The sequence below is a fragment of the Orcinus orca genome, chromosome 14, assembly GCF_937001465.1.
Source record: "Orcinus orca chromosome 14, mOrcOrc1.1, whole genome shotgun sequence".
In the NCBI taxonomy this organism is placed as follows: Eukaryota; Metazoa; Chordata; class Mammalia; order Artiodactyla; family Delphinidae; genus Orcinus; species Orcinus orca.
Genome location: NC_064572.1, coordinates 59,823,810 through 59,831,617, shown reverse-complemented (window position 1 = coordinate 59,831,617; position 7,808 = coordinate 59,823,810). Strand labels below are relative to the sequence as shown.

General features: G+C 37.5%; 1 non-coding gene across 1 annotated transcript; it reads right to left on the bottom strand.

Moving 5' to 3' along the window:
• Positions 1-7,332: 7,332 nt before the first annotated feature.
• On the bottom strand, positions 7,333-7,439 carry LOC117200894 (U6 spliceosomal RNA). The gene has a single exon (XR_004482672.1). It is a non-coding gene; the product is annotated as a U6 spliceosomal RNA (small nuclear RNA).
• Between the last annotated feature and the right edge of the window lie 369 nt (positions 7,440-7,808).

The following is a 7,808-nucleotide window of genomic DNA, read 5'->3' as shown; positions in this document are numbered from 1 at the left end:
GGAGTCGGGAACCACCACAGCCTGCCTGTACCCCCAGCCAGCCCCATTCCTAACCATCGCGCCCCGCTGAGGCCCGAGAGCACAGGGACACCAAGCGTGGGACTCCGACACGTCTCCCCGCACAGAACGCCGCTCCCAGGGAGAAATCAGTAGCCGCGAGAGTCCTCCTCCCGAGGGTCTCAGAATCGGCACCGCCAAGGCCAGGATGGCAGCGATAACCAGAGGATTCACCACTTGGAAGAGCCATATATAGTTTTGAGTTGAGGTTTTTCATTAAATATTATATTGCATGTGTTTCCCACATCATAAAATGAATTTACTTAATGTTAAGTTTTTGCCTTATAGCTTTTCGTAATGTTTTGGTCCCTGCCACCATTTGTTTATCCTAGAATCACGTAGAAGAAAATAACTGATTTAGTTTAAACCTACATGTTTATTTAATATAGCTGTACATAAACTATGTATTTATTTAATATATCAACATTTGAGTGTTAAAAAGGAAATTGTGCTGCCCAGGAGCTCCACCCCATGACTAAAAGCAAACAAACACTCCTGTCATTTTCTCAAATTCTGCCTCTTCTGTCCCTCTGTTCCTGACCTGTAAGCATCTCTTCACTTATCTGGCCAACATTTTCTGAGCAGCTGTGATGTGCCAGTTAGTTGGGTCCAATGGTCCGTAGGCGCAGTCTGGGCCCTCAGGAGCTCTTTGTTCCATGGAGGAGACGGATGATTGAATCCATCATAGAGTGATGCAAGCTGGAGTAGCAAGAGGTGGGGGAGGGGAAATGGGAGGGAGCTATGCTGGGAAAGTGCCCAGAGAGAGGCTCTCTGACTGGAGTCCTGAACGAAGGGAGGGAGGGCAGTGCCAGCATAGGGAGCAAAAGGTGCAGAAGTGTGGAGGCTAAATGAAACAGCAAGACCCATTCATGGGAACTATAAATATGCTTTAAGGTGAGGGGGGTGGTTTGGGGGGTGGAGAGGAGCAGAGAGAGAGGATGGTGAGGAAGGGAAGGCAAATACCACAAGGTAATTAGGGATTAAAACCTACTATGAAGATTCATTCAGGGGGTTGAAACAGGCAAAGAACATGCTTATTTTGCTTTGGAAAGTCATTCTGGTGGAGAACATATTGGAGGGACAGACTCCAGGCAGGAAGACCAGTTAGGAGGCTTGAGTTAGGAGAAGAAGAGAAGAAGTGATGGGGGCTTGAATTAGGATGTAACGCAGTGGGGATGGAGAGAAGGGAATGCAGTCAAAGCAGCAAGAAAGTCATATCTCTCGGATGTGGGAACTGGATCTGGTTGATGAAGGAGAGGGAGGAGGGGAGGATGACCCAGGCTTTTGGCTTAGGCCATATGGTGGTTGGTGGGTAGGTGGTGGTGCCTACACCAAGATGGGGACTATCAGAAGCAGTTTATAAATTTCAGTTTTGGAAACACTGAGTTTTAAGTATCTAGCCAGAAGTTGGAGATATGTCTCTGAACGCATGAGAGAAAACTGGACTGGGATTATAGATTTTGGAGCCAGCAGGATTTGGATGGTAATTGAACTTAGACTGCCTGGAAGAGATGATCCAATGACGGTGTATAGACTGAAAGAGAAGCAGATCTGAGACCCTGGGAAACATGAATGTATATGGAGCCAGAGGAGGACACCTGTCCACAGAGGAGACAGAATGAGAGATCAGAGAGATTGGAGGAAAACCAGGAGAGATGGTGGCCCAGAAGCCAGAGACAGAGAAAGACACAAGGAGTCAACAATCAGTAGAGTCAAATATGACTAAACCGTGAAGTGGAAGAGTGGGGAATTCCCTGGTGGTCCAGTGGTTAGGACTTTGTGCTTTGACTGACGAGGGTGCAGGTTCAATTCCTGGTTGGGGAACTAAGATCCCACAAGCCGAGCTGCGAGGCCAAAAAAAAAAAAAATTAAAGAAAAAAAAAAATTAAAAAAAAAAAAAATAATGGGCCAGAGTGTCTGGAGACGAAGAATTTGAAGATGGAGGAGACACAAAGACCCACAACTGTCTTGTTTGATGATGACAGTGATGATGATGGCTTATCCCTTACTATGTGTCAGAAACTCTGTTATGGTTTTCAAGTAATTTTTACAAAGCTTTCTATGATGGAATTTTCACATATGCACAGATCTAACAAATATCAACATTTTGCCAATCCTGTTTCATCTAAAAAAAATAAACTGGACAAAGGGATTGGAAAGTTCATATAAAAATAAATGTCGGGTTTCCCTGATGGCGCAGTGGTTGAGGGTTCGCCTGCTGATCCAGGGGACATGGGTTCGTGCCCCGGTCCGGGAAGATCCCACATGCCGCGGAGCGGCTGGGCCCGTGGGCCATGGCCGCTGAGCCTGCGTGTCCGGAGCCTGTGCTCCACAACGGGAGAGGCCACAACAGTGAGAGGCCCGCGTAACGCAAAAAAAAAAAAAAAAAGAATAGAAATCCTATAGAAGTATGCTCTCAGACCACAATGGGCTTAAACTAGAAATGAATAACAGAAAGATAGTTGGAAAATTCCAAAATATTTGGAGATTTAATAGCATACTTCTAAACAATACATGGGTCAAAGAAGAAATCTCAAGAGAAATTTAAAAAACATTTTGAACTAAATGAAAACGAAAATACAGCTTATGAAAATTTGTAAAATGTAGCAAAAAGAGTGCTTGGAGGGAAATTTATAGCATTGTATGTATATATTAGAAAAGAACAAGGATCTATCAATAATCTAAGCTTCCACTTTACGAAACTAGAGAAAGTTAAGAAATAACTAGTCTAAAGCAACCAGAAAAAAAGAAATAGGAAAATTAAAGCAAATATCAATAAAATGAAGACAGAAAAACAAGCGAGAAAAAGCAATGAAACAAAAATCTGGTTCTTTGAAAAAAATCAACAAAAACGATAAACCTCTTGCCAGGTTAAATTTTTTTAAAAAGAGAGAGGACACAAATAACCAATATCAGAAATGGAAGAGGAGTCATCTCTACTAGACATCAAAAGGACAATAAAAGAATATTATGAACAAACTTTATGCCCACAAATTTGATACCTTAGATGAAAAGGACTAATTCGTTGAAAGATAGAAACTACTAAAACTCATACAAGGAGAAAAAGATAATCTAAATAGGCCTATAGCTATTAAAGAAATCAAATCAATAATTAGTAACTTTCCAAAACAGAAAGCACCAGACCCACATGGGTTCACTAGTGAATTCTACCAAACATTTAAAAAATAAATGATACCCATTCTATATAATCTCTTCCAGAAAATAGAAGCAGAGGGGACACTTCTTAACTCATTGTAAAATTCCAGTATAACCCTAATACCAAAACCAGATAAATATATTACAAGAAAAGAAAACTATGGACCAAGGTCTCTTATGAATATAGATGGAAAAGTCCTCAACAAAATATTAGCAAATCGAACCCAACAATGTATAAAAAATTATACATCACAACCCAGTGGGATTTATTCCAAGTATACCAGGCTGGTTCAACATTCAAAAATCAATTAATGTAATACATCACATCAACAGGCTAAAGAAGAAAAACCGTATGACCACAACAGTGGTCAATAAATGAAGAAACAGCATTTGACAAAATCTATTTTTCATTCATTATAAAAACTCTCAGCAAACTAAGACTAGAGAACTTCTTCAACTTAATAAAGAACATCTAGAAAAACTTACTGCCAGCATTGTTTTTTATTTTCACATCTTTATTGGAGTATAATTGTTTTACAATGGTGTGTTAGTTTCTGCTGTATAACAAAGTGAATCACTATGCATATATGTCTATCCCCATTTCTTCTCCCTCTTGCATCTCCCTCCCACCCTCCCTATCCCACCCCTCTAGGTGGACACAAAGCACCGAGCTTATCTCCCTGTGCCATGTGGCTGCTTCCCACTGCCAGCGTTGTTCTTAATGATGAGAAAATAGATGCTTTCCCCCTATGACCAGGAACAAGGCAAGGATGTCCCCTCTACCACTTCTATTCAATAGTTTACTGGAAGTCCTAGATAATACAAAAAGATAGAAAAGGAAATAAAAGGTATACAGATTGGTAAGGAAGAAATAAAACTGTGTTTGCTCACAGATGACATGATTGTCTAGGTAGAGAGTCCCAAAGAATCGACACAAAAACTCCTAGAACTAATAAGCTATGATAGCAAGATTGTAAGATAAAAGGTCAACTGCTTTCCTGTATGTCAACAGTGAACAATTGGAATTTGAAATTAAAAACACAATACCATTTACCTTAGCACTGAAAAAAAGAGAAATGCTTAGGTATAAATCTAACAAAAAATATACAGAATCTATATGAGGAAAACTATAAAACTCTGATGAAAGAAATCATAGAAGAGCTAAATAAATGGAGAAATATTCCATGTTCATGAATAGGAACACTTAATATTGTTAAGATACCAATTCTTCCCAACTTGATCTATAGATTCAATTTAGTCCAAATCAAAATCCCAGCAAGTTTTGTTTGTGTGTGTGGATATCAACAAATTTATTTTAAAGTTTATATAGAAAGGCAAAAGACTGAGAATAGCCAACTCAATGCTAAAAAAGAACAAATTTGGAGAACTGACAAGACTTTAATGCTACAGAAATCAAGATGGTGTGGTATTGACAAAAGAATAGACAAATAGATCAATGGAACAGAATAGAGAGTCCAAACATAGACCCATACAAAAAGACTCTTAAAACTCAACCATAAGAAAACAAACAACCTGATTGAAAAAAGGGGTAAAAGATTTGAACAGACACTTCACCAAAGGAGTTATACAGATGGCCAATAAGCATATGAAGAGATACTCAACAGCATATGTCATTAAGGAACTGCAAATTAAAACAATCATGAAATACCAACACAAAACTATGAGAATGGCTAGAATACAAAACACTGACAATACCAAATGCCAGAGAGGATGCAGGGCAATAGGAACTCTCATTCATTGTGGATAGAAATGCAAAATGGTACAGCCACTTTGGAAGACAGTTTGGCAGTTTCTCACAAAGCTATACATAATCTGGCCATACAATCCAACAATTGTGCTCCTAGGTATTTCCCCAATTGAGATGAAATTACGTCCACAAAAGAACCTGCACACAAACATTTCTGATAGCTTTAATCATAACTGTTAAAGACTAGAAGCAACCAAGATGTGCTTAAATATGTGAATGGATAAACAAACTGATATATCCATACAATACAATATAATATTATTTGGTGATAAAAAGAAATGAACTCTCAACCACAAAAAGACATGAGGGAAAGTTAAATGCATATTGCTGTTAAAGAAGCCAGTCTGAAAAGGCTGTATACTGTTTGACTTTGGGAAAAGGCAATCTATAGAGACTCTAAAAAGGTAAGTTATTGCCAGGAGTTCAGGGGTGTTAGGGGTGGGATGAATAAGTGGAGCACAGTGGATTTTTAGTATAGTAAAATGATTCTGTGTGATACTGTAATGGTGGACACACGTCATTACACATTTGCCAAAACTCATAGAAATGCACAACACAGAGAACCTTAATATAAACTATGGGCTTCAGTTAATAGTAACGTTATCCTATTGGTTCATTAATTGTAACAAATGTACCATATTAATGCAAGATGTTAATAATAGAAATTCTGTGTGTGTGTGTGTGTGTGTGTGTGGTGGGAGAGTATTTGGGAAGAGGGTATATGCAAACTCTCTGTACCATCTCCCCAATTTTTCTGTAAATCTAAAACCGTTGTAAAAAATAAAGTCTATTTACTAAAAAACATAAATGTTTGAGAATAATTTTTAAAAATTTAAAAAGGATATGGGAAGAGGGAGGACTGAGACTAACTAGGTTCACACTCAATATCCAGCTACTGAAAGACTTCATTTCTGTGCTTCCCTTTCAGATAGGGGTATAAATAAACTTGTTAGGTGGGACTTCTAGAAAAGCTCCTTAAAAGGAGGTCAGACAGCTGCATGTGCTGTTTTTGCTCTTCCCCACTCTGCTTGCTTCCTGACTGGAATAAGGAATATATGGCTGGAGCTGCAGCAGCCATCTTAGAGCATGAGACAATCTTTTTTTTTTTCTAATTTTTAAATTTTATTTATTTTTTTATACAGCAGGTTCTCATTAGTCATCAATTTTATACACATCAGTGTATACATGTCAATCCCAATAGCCCAATTCAGCACACCACCATCCCCACCCCTGGAGCATGAGGCAATCTTGAGGGTGGCAGCCACTGCTAAGGATGCCTGAGGAGAGTAATAGAGGGAGCCTGGATTCTTGATGAACATGGTGCTACCATGCCAACCCCGGCCTACTATGCCAGACTTCTTTTACATGAAAGAAATAAACTTATTTCTTGTTTAAGCTTCTGTTATTTGTATCTACATTACTAGCTAAACACAATTCCTACCTTATATACAAGATAATAAAACTTATTGTAATGCTATTATAATAAAACCATACATAGCATAGGAATAAATAATACAAGTGGAACCTAAGAAAGATTCCAGAAACAAATTCAAGTGGGTACTTAATATAAATAAAAATAACATTTTGTTTAGAGGGAGAAAGATGGCTTACTTAGTATATGGTGCTGGCAGAACTGACTATCCATCTGGAAGAAAACATGGTTACACTTCTACCCCACATTTTATGCAAAAATAAACTCCAGATGGATTAGAAGTCTAAATGTGAAATATAAAAATATTAGATACAAATGTGAGGAATTATTTATAAGATCATAAAGTAAAAAAGACCTTCTGAAGGAAAAGATAAAATCCAGAAACCCTAAGGCTCACTACCTGAAAGTAATAGTCATACATTACCTCTTAAAAGTGGACATATTTTTGTGTAGCAAAAGAAACTATAAACAAAATCAAAAGACAAATGACAGACTAAATACTTAAAATATAGATAACAAAGGTTGCTAATGTACCTTAGCTCCTACAAACCAAATGAAAGAAGACAATCAATCCAATTAAAATTTGACAAAGCATTCAACAGGCAATTCCAGAAAAAAAAGTAGATCATCAGCAATATGAAAAGATCCTCAGCCTCAATGGTGTTCAAGAAAATTCAAATTAGTACAAAAAAGAACACAGCATTTTGATCCATTAGATTGTCAAAAATAAAAAATACTGGTGAGACTATCAATATGGGTTGTAATGCTGATTTCTATAGCCTTTCTGGAAAGTATTATAACAATATGTATTTTAAAATTCACATAGCCCTCAACCCAGCAATCCTATTTTTTGTAATCTCTCCTACAGAAAGATAACACACATAAAGAAATATGTTCAAGGAAATTTATTTATTTATTTAAAAATATGGAATGCTACATGAATTTGCGTGTCATCCTTGTGTTGGGGCCATGCTAATCTTCTCTGTATGGTTCCAGTGTTAGTATGTGTGCTGCTGAAGCTAGCACTCAAGGAAATTTATTGTGGCCTGGCTTTGTAGACGCAAAAAGATGCACCTTACCTGAAGAAAAATAAGAATTTACCATGAGCTTTATCAGAAGACAGTTGATATATTATGGTACCATGGAGTATTATGCAACTTTTCAAAGAACGAGTTAGATGTGTCTGAACCAATGGACTTTTCAAGTTCTTAAATGTCTACTTGAGGACTGTGTTTACTTAGGCAACAGAAGAAACAATTTGTATTTCATCTATTACGTAAGGAGTAACCTGTGGAAAATTGAGTTAATTGGCACCATATTTCTTGTTTTTTCAGTTTTTTTAAATTGAAGTATAGTTAATTTACAATGTTGTGTTAGTTTCAAGTGTACAGAAAA